Source organism: Lynx canadensis, chromosome A2 (genome assembly GCF_007474595.2).
Source record: "Lynx canadensis isolate LIC74 chromosome A2, mLynCan4.pri.v2, whole genome shotgun sequence".
NCBI lineage: Eukaryota > Metazoa > Chordata > Mammalia > Carnivora > Felidae > Lynx > Lynx canadensis.
Window position 1 is genome coordinate 38,950,252 of NC_044304.2, and position 15,341 is coordinate 38,965,592.

The 15,341-nt window shown below is 42.0% G+C and overlaps 1 pseudogene; it reads right to left on the bottom strand.

Moving 5' to 3' along the window:
• Positions 1-302: 302 nt before the first annotated feature.
• LOC115501241 overlaps positions 303-15,341 on the bottom strand; it is a 182,492-nt pseudogene continuing 167,453 nt past the window's right edge.

Sequence of the window (15,341 nt, forward strand, 5' to 3'; positions counted from 1 at the left end):
GAGCTGCAGTGTCCAAGGGGCATGGGCTTAAAAATATCAGAGATCTAGATTTTATCAGACCCATGAAGAAAAAAAATTTTTTAACGTTTATTTATTTTTGAGACAGAGAGAGACAGAGCATGAACGGGGGAGGGGGAGGGGCAGAGAGAGAGGGAGACACAGAATCAGAAGCATGCTCCAGGCTCTGAGCCATCAGCCCAGAGCCCGACGCGGGGCTCGAACTCACAGACCGTGAGATCGTGACCTGAGCCGAAGTCGGATGCCCAACCGACTGAGCCACCCAGGCGCCCCAAGAAAATTTTTAAAAAGCAGTCATAATATAAAATACCAGCTCCCTGTAACTTCTTCAAGTTTTATCTTCTTCAGAAGTTGACTCGATTCAGTTGGCTTCATTCTTGGAAGCTTCATCAAAATTCTCCACAAGATCTGGAACTTCATCATCATCGTCCCCTCTGGTAGCTAGTGGTGCCTTTCCATCCACAGATTGGGCAGAGCTTCGGCCAGTCTTCTTAAACTAGTCAGACCGTCTGCACCAAGGTGGTTTAAGATACTGGGTAGCATTTCTGTCAGCTGCTTTGTCTCAGCATGGCCTGTTCGCTGCCTGGGATGCCTGAACTTTACGGTTGTTAAAGTGGGTCACTGTTCCTTGGTTTGTGAACACATTTGCTTCTTCAACACCAGAGATATTGTTTACCCCTAACTTCTTTAAGGAGAAATAAAGTTTTTTATCATCTGCTGTAGCTGTTTTATGAGCCACTTTCTTCTTTCCATGAGCAGTTCTCCTTTCCCACCAGCGTGCACTTGTGCTTGCAAGTTTGGCGAGTTTCTCCTGGTTCGTGATAGTTTCTCTCACCTGGTTGGAGTGGAAATGGGACCATGCATGGGGGACTAGGGTTGGTGCTCAGGGGATCTTGGGTGGACCAGCTGAGATTAGGCACACACACGCTGGGACACAAAGATGGCAGCTAGAGGGAGCTAAAATTTTTTTAATGTTTATTTATTCTTGAGAGAGGAGGAGGGAGGGAGGGAGGGAGAGAGAGAGCAAGCGAGCACGAGAAGGGGAAGGGCAGAGAGAGAGAAGGAGACACAGAATCTGAAGCAGGCTCGTGTCTGTGACCTGTCAGCACAGAGCCCAAAGCGGGGCTCGAACTCACAAACCATGAGATCATGACCTGAGCTGAAGTCAGATGTTTAACTGACTGAGTCACCCAGGCACCCCAAACCATTAGAGACTCTTAACAATGTAGAACAAACTGAGGGGTGATGGAAGGAGGTGCACAGGGGATGGACTAAATGGATGATGGTTATTAAGGAGGGTGTTTGTTATGATGAGCACTGGATGTTGTATATAAGTGGTGAATTACTGAATTCTACTCCTGAAACCAATATTGTACTCTATGTTAACTAACTAGAATTTAAATAACACTATGAAAAGACCAAAAAAAAAAAAAAAAGAAATGAACTTAGCAGGTATATGGGTTTGTATGTCCATAAACAACTTAGTAGTAAGATAAGAAAAGAATATTTACAGTCTTTGCCCTTGCCTGACCTCTAAAAAGAGTCTGGTCTCCAAATTTTGGTGCCCTCTTCATCACTGTGTCCAGGCTCTATGGCAATGGTTCTCAAAATATGGATGAGGAAGGAAGTCTGTGCGGGCAATGGAGCAGTGACAAATGCATTAAATAATAAATCCCTCTCTTCCTATCTTTATGAGACAATCTGATTTAGGCAACGTAAATAATTTCAAATGGTACTTCTCAGAAAATAATGTGGCCCAGAAAATATATTACTAAATAGCAGATGGACAAAATGATTTTATCCCTTCAATACTGTGGTAGACAGTGTTTACCCAAAGTGGATGCACCAATCTTTCCCTTCCCAAATGCTGCTTGTTGTGTAATATGACTGAGACTCCACCCACTGAGAGATGGGTCTAAGATCTCTTCTAGTGGGTTTGGGAAGGCTTGTGATCACAGTGGAGGTGACACTACATGACTTCTGAAGGTTGGCCCTAAAAGGCAATGCAGCTTCTGACAGGTTGTCTTGGGGCACTTGCTTTTCGATCTCGCCACCGTGCTATAAGGATGCCACGGAGCCCCATGGAGAGGCCAAGTGTAGATGTACCAGTTGGCAACCTCTGTGTAGTCTCTGCAAACATCAACATCAACTGCCAGAAGCCTTCAGATGGTTCCACACCCTACCCAGTGTGTTGCCTCCAGCTTTCAAGCCTTTGTAGCCAAGCTCCAGACACCATAATGTGAAGACACACTAACTCCTCTACACTCCCTCTCAAATTACTGACCCACCAAAGCATAAGCATAAAGAAATGGGTGCTATTTTATGCCACAAGTTTGGGGTGGTTTGCTACATAGCAATAACAAGGAGAATAAGTATCCTTCCTCATCTTTAAAGATAAAACCACAGCCTTCTTTGTGTCCTCTCATAGCAGTTTTTACTCACCTCTATGAAAGCAAGTATGATTTTATTCCACCAGTAATTACATTTCTATCTGCCTGCCATCAGTTTCTGAGCTTGGCAAGGACAGAGACTTTTGCTTATTGATTTCTGTCGTCCCAAAGCATTTGTTGTAGAAATGAATGAATGAATGATTGAAATAGCCTAGAAAACACCACACTTTTGACTTCAATTTCATCGTCCCAAACATGGAGGAAGCTGATAAGTTTTAAAGCTACTGTGTTTGTGAAGAGTCATTACATATGAATCAATACACATGCAATCAATACACCTTCAGAGGCTAAGCTAGAAGCATAGAAATGGAAAACAATAACACTCATAGTTCTGGTGACAGAGGTTGGCTGTGCACCTCCCACATCCCTCTGAACCTTGGGTCCCTCACACACATGCCTACCACATTCTATTACAGGTATCTACAACTCTCCACCTAAAGACTTGCTCTCAGCTCCTGAGCAGGGCAGGCCAGGCATGCTGGGAGAATTAAAGCCCTGGAAACAGACCTCAGCCAATGATGGATATGAGTTGGAGGATAAATACCCTCTGGTTCCATATACTCTGAGTTGGTATTTTTAGAGCTTATTCTACAATGTTCTTTAGAATTCCCAGGCAGGGATGAGCCCCAGAAACCTTTGTAATAATGCATTCTTCTCTTTCCACTTTCATTCCCTCAATCCCCTGCTGATACTCTTGGGATTGCCTTTGAAATAAACTATTGGCTTTCAAATCTACCCAGGGTCTGCTTCTGGGGAAAACTCAAACTCATCAGCACTCTAAGCAACACAGACCAAGTCTCATTGACAAAAACAACAAGAAGAGGGTATGGACAGATAAAATTCACCCAGCAAGTTAGAATTCCTTCCAATGGATTTCAACAAATGACTCCAATAAAAATTTCCATGTGCTGTTGATTAAAGATAATCAACTCAAGATTCAGGCCACAACAAACTATAATAGACAAAGGGCTCATTTATACATTAGTCAGGACATTTGGGCTGCAAGTGACAGAAAACGAACACAGACTGGCTCAAGCAAAACAGGAATTCACTAATTTGTGTAACTAAAGTGCCATGGGAAGAGGAAGGTCTTCAGCAGTGGTGGACCCATATCAATATTACCAAAAATCTGTTTACTAACACACAGCTCTGCTTTCTTCTTGGTTGTTTTTTTACCATTTGGTAACCTCTTTAAAAACAATGGGAAGAGGCAACTTCAGATTTACATTCCATTCACTAAGTAACACCAGCAGAAACAGAGATGCTCTTTCTCAATAGTTTCATGCAGAGTCTTGGGCTTGGCTTTAATTTCTGAACTGACAGCTGTGGTCAGGACATTGGAATATGTCACTGGGCAGACTAGATCTGTGACCTCTGTGCAGTGGGGGATGATGCCATGGTGACTCACACCCAAACCATACAGGGGCAGTCGCTCAGGAGTGGTTCCTTAAAGGAAATTCACAGTCGGAAGGGGAAGGGATACTACACAGAGAAGCATGACCCCCTATAACACTAACACAGACTTGTTGTTTTAATAAGGAGAAGGGGCGCCCAGACAGGGGCGCCTGGCTGGCTCAGTCAGAAAGAACATGCAACTCTTGATCTCGGCATTGTGAGTTCAAGCCCCATGTTGGATGTAGACATTACTTAGATAGATAGATAAAATTTAAAAAATGAGAAAGTACAGACAAGGAAAAACAAATAAACTGAACTTTTCAGTTACTCAAGGCATAAAAAGCCCATCTTTTGGGAAAGCCAATTTCTCTGATTTATAACTGAAAAAAGTTGTGGCTGATTATGTATACAAATAAAGAGTGTTCCATGTGAGATGAAATAAGCACATTCTAACCTGTCCTTCTGTTTTTAAATGTAGGTTTCATTATTATTTAGTTATGGTGAGGCCAACAGATTAGGAGATGACCGTTATTGGCATGAGAGATTTATACTCACAGTTTCCAAGAGGAGGGTCATACCATTCCATGAGGGGCCACATGGGGAAGCACCTGGGATGGTCAGGAGGCAGAGGCAGAGGCAGCAGGGAAAACTGGGCAAGAAGATTTACTCTAGTTTCTGTGGGAAGGAACACGAGGGTCAAGGTAAGCAGGTATGGAATTGGCTAGTTTGAAAAATTTCAGGAGGCTCTAGGGTATAGGGGCTGTCCTGGGTTGTCTGGTGTCTGGCTCCGGGGTGATTACAGCAGGTGGATCCGGTAGCCCAAAGCGTTAGACTTCAGTAAAGGAGGTGGTTGGGGGTATGGGGTTTGGACTCTTTAATTTGTATATGAAAAGTGTGCTCCCAGGTGAACTGTTGAAAATCTCTAAGAATTAGCTAATCCTGAGAGGTGCAGTCCCTCCCAGTTAGCAAGACCCTAGATACCAGAACATAAAGAATAGGAAATATAGTTAATACACTTTTTCACTGAATGCAGCTATACAACCTGGAGAGATTGCATCAATCAGCCATTTGAGGACTCTGAAAAGGAAGTAGTAGCAAGTGGGCTGGAAAAGAAGACCAGAATTTGAAGAACCATCAAACCGGAGTTTACTCTTTTCTCTTTCTAGTGTCTACTGGCCTGAACTCAGCACAGTCTAAAACCTGGGAGTGAACAGAGAGAGCTCAAGGAAAAGCCCTTTAATTCTGGCTTGAAGACAGAGAAAGAGGTTTCCTGATACTTAGAAAGGGGGGAGGAAATGACTTATTTTCTTTTTCTCACTTCTTGTCTTTTTTCTATTCTCCTTACCTCACCCCACAAGCAGTCTTGGCATACTAATGGTGCTGCTGTCAGAGGTAGCACTGGAGGCCTCCAGGAGCCTAAAACTCTGAGGAAGGGAACTTCCTCTCCAACAGGAGGCCCTGTGGTCCCCAGAGATAAGGCAAACTCCTGTGGCTTTCTTACCCTAAAACTTGGCTCCAGATGTGAGCACAGCTAGGGGTTGTGCATGCCAGAGTGGGGTAAATAAAACCCCAGTTTTCTGTTCAAATCAGCAAAAAGAGGTGTTCACGGAGCTGAAAAGTGTCAGAGACAGCCAAGAGAGAGGAGAAAGTTGCTCATGGACTCCTAGGCTAACCTCTGAGCTATGCATTCCTGATTGTGACCTAACCAACATACAGAGACTTTGGAACTGAGCTATGGAACAGACTATACCCAAGGCCCAGGCTCAGCCCTGGGTGGTGAACATCTGGAACAGATCTAAATAGCACTGCAAAAGGATTTGAAAACCGAACTGACCTTGAAACCACAACCCACAAAAAACTGGTTGGAAATTGAGGACCGAACCCAACTGGGTTGATTAACTGCTAAAACAAAAACATCAACACTCTTCATAGGATTTAAGTAAGATTCAGAGTCTCATAATATTTAAAATGTCCAGGATACAAACCAAAATTACTCCGAATCCAGAGAATCAGGGAAATTTCGACTCACACGGGAAAAGATGCCAATGCTGAGATAACACAGAGGTTAGAAATATTTGAAAAAAGGCTTTAAAGCAGCTGTTAAAGAAATGCTCCAACATTCCATCAGGAATCCTGGGCACTCCTGAAATAAATGGAAAAATAGAAAGTCTCAGAAAGAGAAAAGAAGATATAAAGAACCAACCAAATAAAATTCTTAGAACTGGAAAATACAATAACCGAAACAAACTCACTGGCTGAGTTCATCAGCAGAATGGAAATGACAGAGAAGTCAGCGAACATGAAGATAGATTAGGAGACAGTATATAAGTTGAACAAGAGACAGAAAAAAGATAGACAAATAAACAGATCCTAAGGAACCTGTGGACAATCCCAGAAGGTCTAACATTCCCATCATTATGTCTGAGAAGTGGGAAAGAATGAAGAAAACATATCTGAAGAATAACAACCTGAAAACTTCGTGAATATGGCAAAAGGCAGAAATCTGCAGTCAAGAAGCTCAGAAAACCTCAAATAACATAAATCTAAACAAATCCCCCCCTCCACACACACATAATAATAAAACTCCTGAAAACTAAAGAAAAAGAAAAAATGTTGAAAGCAAACAGAGAACAATGGACACACTACCGACAGTTATCCTATAGGAGAACAAGAGTAGAAGTGGTTGCAGAATACTCATGAGAAACCAGAGTCTGGAATGAAGTATAACAATATACTTAAAGTGCAGAAGGAAAACAAATGTCAAGTCAGAATTCTATTCTACTGGAAACAGCCTTGGGAACAAGGTGAAATAAGGACATTCTCAGGTGAAAAAAAAAAAAAAAACTAAGAGAATTCATTTCCAGCAGACCTGTTCTAAAGGAATTTCCAAGTAGTTTCTTCAGACAGAAGCAAATTATATCTGAAGGAAACCTGGAACATCAAGAATGAGGAAAGAGAAATGGAAATAGTAAATTTCTGTGTAAACATAACAGGACTTTTCTCCCATGAGCTTCTTAAAGTATGGTTGATAGTTGAAAGCAAAAATTATAACACTGTCTGATGGAGTTTTCACTGTATGTAAATAACAGAAAACATATCATAACAAAAAAACCATATCTACTGGTAAGGTTTCTATATTCAACCTGAAATGCTAAGATACTTAAAAGTGAAAAGTTATATATATTGTAAACTCTACAGCAATCATTAAAATTACTATACAAAGAGATACAATCATAAAAACAGAATACATATATCCAAAGTATGCTCTCAAACCATAATGGGCTTTATCTTGAGTTATGCCAGGTTAGTTCAATATTTGAAAATCAATGTATTATTCATTGTCAAAAAAAAAGTACATGATCATATCAATTAATACAGTACAAGCATTTCACAAAATTCAATGTTCATTCATAATTAAAAACTCTCAGCAAACTACAAAAAGAAGGGACTTTTGTCAGCCCAATAAGGGACATCATTGAAAAATCTACAGGAAACATTACACTTAATGATAAAAGATTGAATACTTTCCTCCAAAGAATGGGAACAAGGCGGACTTCCTCTACTTCCCTTCCTATTTGACACCATACTGGAATGGTGCAAGTAAACTATCCAGTGCAAGTAACAAAAAAAAAAAAAAAAAAAAGGAAAATAAACAAATAAAAGTCATCCAATTTGGAAAAGAAGAAATAAAGACAAGATGAATTTACTGCCTAAATGTTAAAAAAGGATTATATTTCTACATAACAGCAAAAAGGAATTGGAAATCAAATATTTCTAAATGCTATTTAAAGTAGCTCAGGGGTGCCTAGGTGGCTTAGTAGGTTAAGCATCTGACTTCGGCTCAGATCATGATTTCATGGTTCATGGGTTCGAGCCCCACATTGGGCTCTGTGCTGACAGCTCAGAGCTTGGAGCCTGCTTCAGATTCTGTGTCCCTCTCTCTCTGCTCCTCCCCTGTTCATGCTCTCTCTCTCTCTCTCTCTCTCAAAAATAAAGAAACATTAAAAAATTAAATATAGAATAAAAGAGCTCAAAAGTGGAAATACTTAAATATAAATCCAATAAAACATGCAAAGGATCTGTGTGCTGAAAACTACAAAATGTTGGTGAAAGAAATCAAAGAGGACCTCAATAAATGCAAAGACATACCATGTTCATAGACTGGCAAATAACAAGTAAAGATGTCAAATCTCCCCAAATTTTTATACATTTAACATAATCTCAATCAAATTCCCAACAGGATTTTTTGTAGAGATATAAGTTGATCCTAAACGGATATAAAAACGCAAAGGAACAAAAATAGCCAAAATGATTTTGAAAAAGAAGAACAGAGTTGGAGAAATCACACTTTTCAATTTTAACTTTTCTATAAAGCTTCAGTAATTGGGATCAAGATAGGATAGTATTGGCAAAAAAAAAAAAAAAATGTAGATCAATGGGACAGAAGAGACTCTGAAAATAGACCTGATGCTATGGCCAGCCAACTGATGCCATTTTAATTGAAGTTTAATTCATATACAATGAAATGCATAGACCTGAAGTGTGCAAACTGAAGAGACTGACCAAGTCATATACACACATAATACACACCCAATAAAAAATATTTCCACATCCATTACTCCAGAAAGTTTCCCTGCACTAAATTTATCAATTGAGTCTGTGCTAAAAGTGCAGAGGCAATTCAATAGAGGATTGTTTTCTTAATAAATGGTGTTGAAACATTTGGACTTCATGTGTGAAAAAATGAATTCCAATATAAATCTCATGTCTTAAACCAAAATTAACTCAAATGAAATTACATATCTATGATTCTTTTTTAAGAAAGAGAAAGCATGTGAACAGGGGAAAAGGGCAGAGAGGGAGAGGGAGAGGGAGAGGGAGAGGGAGAGAGAGAGAGAGAGAGAGAGAGGAGAGAGGAGAATCTTAAGCAGGGTCCACACTCAGCATGTATGTAGCCTGATGGAGGGCTTGATCCCATAACCATAAGATCATGATGTGAGCCGAAATCAAGGGTCAGACAGTTAACCAACTGAGCCACTCAGGTGCCCCACAAAATCATATATTTAAACTTAAGACAGAAAATTATCAAACTTTTAGAAGAAAACATAGGGGAAAATCCTTATGATTCATAACAGAAAAAGAATACACTGGGCTTCATCAGAATTAATAATTTGTTCCAGGAAAGACACTGTTAAAATAATGAAAAGGCAAGCTACAAAGTAGGAGAAAATATTTACATACCACATACCAAAGACTTGTATCCAGAATATATTAAGAACTCACAAAACTCAACAGTAAGAGAACAAACAATCCAGTTTTTAAATGAGCAAAAGATTTGAACAGACAGAGGAAATACGCATGACAAAAAAGCACATAACAAGATGTTCAACATCCTTAGCCATTAGGGAAATGCAAATTAAAAACATCATGAGCCTGTGTCTCCCTCTTTCTGACCGTCTCCCGCTCATGCGCTTTCTCTCTTCAAAAAAATGAACATTACAAAAATTTTTAAATAAAAAATTAAAAAACATGATGAAATGCTACTAACCACCTATTAGAAAGGGTTGAAAAAAAAAAGATAACTGACAACGTCAAATACCGGTGAACACAAAGTGCAACTAGAACTCTTACACATTGCTGGTGGGGGACTACAATATGGTACAGCCTTTGGAGCAAACAGGGAGGTAGTTTCTCATAAAGTGAAAAATGTGCCTACTAGTTGACTCCTGGATCCTCCTAGGTATTACCCTAGATACATGAAAACTTATATTTATGCAAAAGCCTATACACTTATGTTTATAGCAGCTTGACTCATGAGTGCCCAAAACTGGAAACAGCCAAATGCTCTCCAATGGGGAAACAAACAAACTGGGTTACATTCATACAATGGAATTCTGCTCAGCAATAAAAGGAAATGGACTATGGATATAAGCAACAGCTTGGATGAATCTCAAAGACATTATGCTGAGTGAAAGAAGCCAGTCTCAAAAGATTATATACTATATACTGTAAGATTCCATTTATATAACTTTCTGGAAAAGAAAATGCTGGTGATGGAGAGCAGATCAGTTGTTGCCAGGGGACAGGGGTTGGGGGAAGGGTGTGCCTAAAAGGATATCATGAGGGAGTTTTCTTGGTGACGGAACTGTTTTGGTCTGAGTGTGGTGTGGTAGTTACGTGACTCCAATACATGTGTTAAAACTCACCGATGTGTAGACCCACACAAAAAGCCAATTTACTATAATTTCATTTAGAAAGTAAAATTTTAAGAAACTTATAAAGTAAAAAGTTTCCAGTGAGACAATCAAACATATCAGGAATACAAAACTTCTCCAGAATGTGTTATTCGTAGGTAAAGCTGAAAGGGAAAATAAATTAAAAGAAGTAAGTATTGCCTTGAGCAGTGATTCTCAAACTTCAGTCTTTATAAGAATCATCTGGAGAATTTGTAACATTGTTTATTCTGGACCTCACCCTATCCCTACCCTTTGAAAAATACTTGGTTGGAGCAGAAAAGGTACTAGTTGTTAAGTTACCTCAGCATGCTGTAAATGCCTGATTAAGACCCAACTGGACCTTACCGTAAATCAAAGCAGATGCTTCTGGATTCAGTAAGTAATTAGGACAAAATTTTCCTTCAGAGAGTTTATATTTGCAGTGCTTAGGCTGGTAAATTGAGACACATAATGACCCTCTCCTACCAGCAGAACTAAAGCTTTTTTTTCCTCCTTACAGATTGAGGCAGTTCAAATGAGATTCCTGAGTTTTCCTAGGCAGTCACCAAAGAGCATGAGCCTTAAAAAATGAATCCATGATTAAATGACTTGCTCCAAGTTACTGATGGAAGATTAAGAGTTTGGTTGTGTTGTTGGTTGGGTTGGTCTGGCCAGGAAAGGAGATGCAATTGTTGTAGAAGTAACCAAACATGGAATTTTGAATTCTGGGGAAATCATGTCAAAACATAATTTAAAAAAAACCTCCCTCTATTTCCTACACTTACAGTTTGATGTTAGCCTAACTAGTTTCAATTTTTTTTTTAACGTTTATAATTTTTGAGAGACAGAGAGAGACAGAGCACAGCGAGGGAGGGGCAGAGAAAAGGGAGACACAGGAATCTGAAGCAGACACAGAATCTGTCAGCACAGAGCCCAATGTGGGCTTGAATCCTTGAACTGTGAGATCATGACCTGAGCCCAAAGTTGGACGCTTAACCGACTGAGCCACCCAGGTACCCCTCAAATTTGTTTTTAAAGTAACTCTGAAAGGCCACATCTAATTTTTCATGACTTTCTTAATAAGAGACAGGAAAAGTGAAATAAACTCCTAGCTTGCATACAGTTCTATTATTTCCAAAACATTCCAATTACTTTAAGTTTTGAGATGATGGGAACCAAACAGCTATCTGACTTGCCTACATTTTAGAAAGGGCGGAAAGTGAGCAGGAGTTGGTTGTTCAAGGCACTAGTTTCATGAGAGTTTCATGAACAGAGGCCTCAAAGCTCCACACATCAAAAACGGCAACTGTCTTCTTCAGCTCACATGGCTGTGCTCATGCCAAGAATTTTGAACCCAAGCCACAGGTGACCTTCCAGAGAGGTAGGCCCAGTCTATCTGCCTCCTGCCCAAGGGAATGGCTTGGGAATTTCAAGCGACCAGAGCAGCTACACTATCACACCTTGTCTGAAATGTGTCCCTCTTTGTAGGATGAAAAAGAAGGTCCTCTGTTCTCTTTACCTTTCAGCAGAGGAAGTGGGTTTGGCTCAGCAAGGGAGGTGGATGCAGACAGGAAGGGAGGAGATGTAGGCCTGTCTTCTCTCAGTCTTGCCAACACCAAGAAGGGGAAAATGCAGGCCAGCATGCCTGTCACGAACAGCAATGCTCAAAAGTACAAAACGGGGACAGCCACTTTGAAAGATTTCTTACAAAACTTGCCATATGAGTCAGCAACTGCACTCCTTGGTATTTACCAATTTGTTGAAAACTTACATTCATACAAAACATGTACACTAATGTTTATAGCAGCTTTAGTCACAATTGCCAAAACTTGGAAGCACCAATAATGCCCATCAATAGGTGAATGGAGAGACAAACTGTGGTACGTCCATTCAATGGAATTTTATGCAGTGATAAGAAGAGCCATCAAGCCTTGACAAGACACAGAGGAATCTTAAATGCATAATCCTTGGTGAAAAAGTCAATTTGAAAAAAGCTACATACTATAAGTCCCTAACTACATAACATTCTGGACAAGGCAAAATTATGGAGACAGTAAAGATGATCAGTGGCTGCCAGGGGTTCAGGGAGTCAGAGGAAGGCAGGAACGGGTGGAGCACTGAGGATTCTTAGGGCAGTGAAACCTTTCTGGATGATACTGCAAACATGGAAACATGTCATTATACATTTGTCAGAGCACTTAGAATGTAAGACACCAAGAGGGAACCCTAACATAAACTACTGTGGACTTCAGCTAATGCTATGTATCAATATTGACCCCCTCAACCATAACAGATGTACCGCACTAATGCAAAATGTTGATAATGGGGCAGAGGAGTTAATAATAACTGGGGGAAGGGGTTGGGGTGTGAGAGGATAGATGGGAACTCTGTACTTTCTAATCAGTTATTCTGTAAACCTAAAATTGCTTAAAAAAAAAAAAAAAGCACAAAACATCTGTCAGGGGTCTCTTGCCCTGGCCAGAGCCCTGGTTGTGCCTCAAGGTCACCAGGGCCCACGGCAACATTTTGATTTGGCTTGCTTCCCTGATGGCTTGCAGCCCTGACTTTTTTCAAAGCACAGTGGCACCCCAAGAACCCTTGCTGCCTGAGCCTAGCGCTGCCTGACTTTGTGCCTTCAAAATCACCCCAGGCAACAGGGGAGGCTGGGTGGCTCAGTCGGTTAAGCCTCCGACTCCTGACTTCAGCTCAGGTCCTGATCTCACTGTTGGTGGGTTCGAGCCCCACATTACGCTCTATGCTGATAGTGGGAAGCCTGCTTGGGATTTTCTCTCCTTCTCTCTCTGCCCCTCCCTTGCTCACTCCCCTCCCTCTCAAAAATAAATACATAAACTTAAAAACAAAATCACCCCAGGTGACAGATGAACTCTGCCTATGGCAAGAATCTTTCCTGCTTCCCTCATCACTTTATCCACAATACCTGGAGCTTTTGTGTCACCAAGCGACAACTCCCTCTTCTATAAAACCAGACTAATAACACAATCTATCTTTACGGCTGTTCTCATGCAATCGGTATTTACCAAGTACTTCCTGTGGGCCACTCACTTTGTAGGCACTTAGGGATACGGTTGTGAGAAAGAGACAAAAGTTCCCCCTGTGTGGGCCTCCATTGTAGTGAATGGATTAGATGAGACAACGCAAGGAAGTTCTAAGCATAGTGTTTGACCCACAGCGGGTGCTCCAGAAATACCAGCAACTGCAAAGGTGAAGGCCACTGCATCCATCAGGACAAGAGCTGTGTTTCCAGGCTTGGAGGAAATGTCTGTGCAAACACCTGCAGGCAGACTGCAGAGGCTCCAGGCTCCAGCAGGTGGCAGCAGCTGCAGACACATCCCTGGCGGCCCTGAACCCTGGCTAAGGGGAGGAGGGATGGCCTGATGAATTCGAGGCTCAGGCTCTTATCCTCTGGATCACAACAAAAGCCTGTTCTTCCAAGGAGTGTCTGGTGAAAACACAGCTCCTTATCTTATCGCCATCTCTTGCTTTGTCCTTTCGAAAGTAGCCACTTAACCCTCTGCGCAGGGATCCTTCTCAGCCCTGCAAGACAAACCTGAAGTTTCAACTGCTGAATTTTCCAGCTGGAACATACTTGAGAATTCGTAGGTTCAAAGGTTTGCAAAGTCAAGTGCCTCCTGGGCCAGGCAGTAATGAACAACTTCCAAAATCCTTCCTGGCTCCAAGGAATTGGGGGTGCTGTCACCACAAGTGTGGAGGGAGCCACATATCTGGACTTCAGTGTGACACTACCATGTTTTCAAAGCACAGTGGCACCCCCAAGAACCTGTCTGCCATCTGGATTCGCCCAAGCCCTTCAGCCTAACGAGTGACAGCTCACCGCAGTTTCCTAAGTTGCAGGACCTCAGCAGGGCTGGAGAGGGGGTTGCTTGCTCAAGGCCAGCCCGTGAGTTGGGCATAGCCAAGAGATGGAGTTCCAAATGCTGGGTCTGCCTGTGCAGCTACGCTCATAGCCATGAAGTGGTGTGGTGTGTGTGTGTGTGTGTGTGTGTGTGTGTGTCTGTGTGCACGTGCATGTGTGTCTGTGTGTCTGTGAAGAAAAGCAAAAAATATGTTAAAATATGGTACGTAGCCCAAAATTGCTGTGACTGATATAACTCCTCAGTTATAGATGATAACATCGCCACCAGGAGCAGAGGATGTTGATGGCATTTACCATGTGCCAGGCCTGGGCCAGGATTAATGCATTTAATCCTTAGAGCCTCCTGGCCATGAGGCAAATATTCTCACCATCCCCATTTTATGCATGTGGAAATCAAGGGCACTGAGCAATCTGCTCAGAGTCGCTAAGCTGGAAGTGACAGAACTTCCATCCTTCCTTGGCTTTGAGAAGGCAGGTGATCAAGAGAGGGCTCCCGGGGCTCATCGTAGGGAAGAGTCTGGAGGGATGGTCTCCTCAGAGGGTGGAGAGCCAGGACCCAAGCCTGCTGGGGTTCTGAGAGAACGTCACCTCCCTACATAGCCTGCAGTCCTCACACCTGTCTACATGCTCAGGTACCTTCACTGCCGAAGGTGATAATGACACAGGAAACAGAAATAGGCTAGACCAGGAAAGCCGTGGAGGCAGGACCAGAAAGTGGTTCTTCTGGCCGGAACTGACCCCCAATGAGCCCTAGGGGCTCCGCTGAAGCAGGTGTCTTCAGGGAAGCTGCAGAGACTTTGGGAAGGAGGTGAGGGGAAGGCCTGTGGTTTCACGAGGCCACCACAGAATGGAGTATGGAGGTGGAGCACGAGGAGAGGGTGGCCAGAGCCCCTTCTTTATTGATACTCCTTTGAATGTCCCCTTCTCACAATAACTAGCTGCCTCCCCTCTTGCTTCACACTCAGACACACGCTAGATGTTTAGCACTTTTCTGGCGTTTTCCAGTTTGCCAGAGCCCTCAGAGTTACAATGCTATAGCCAGGCTATCTTTCCTCAGCATTAAGTAGTTTATTCCTTAAGTGATCACTTAACGTCCCCAAGCCTCAGTTTTCTCATCAGCAACATGGGTGTAATGATATTTAGCTTATAGTGCAAGGCTGCTGAGAATGTCACAGGGAGGAGTCCAGTGCCTAGCATGGTGGTGATGTTAGGTGGTGACAGAGTCAACTCTGTCAGTCACTGTTATGCTTTCTCAGGACAGTCTCCTGTCTTGACCCCCATTTCCCCAAAACAAACACAGAAATAAAAAATCTCTTGGTTCTGCAGTCTGGGTGGGCTTTTTCAATGAATCAAAAGCCAATCAAGAAA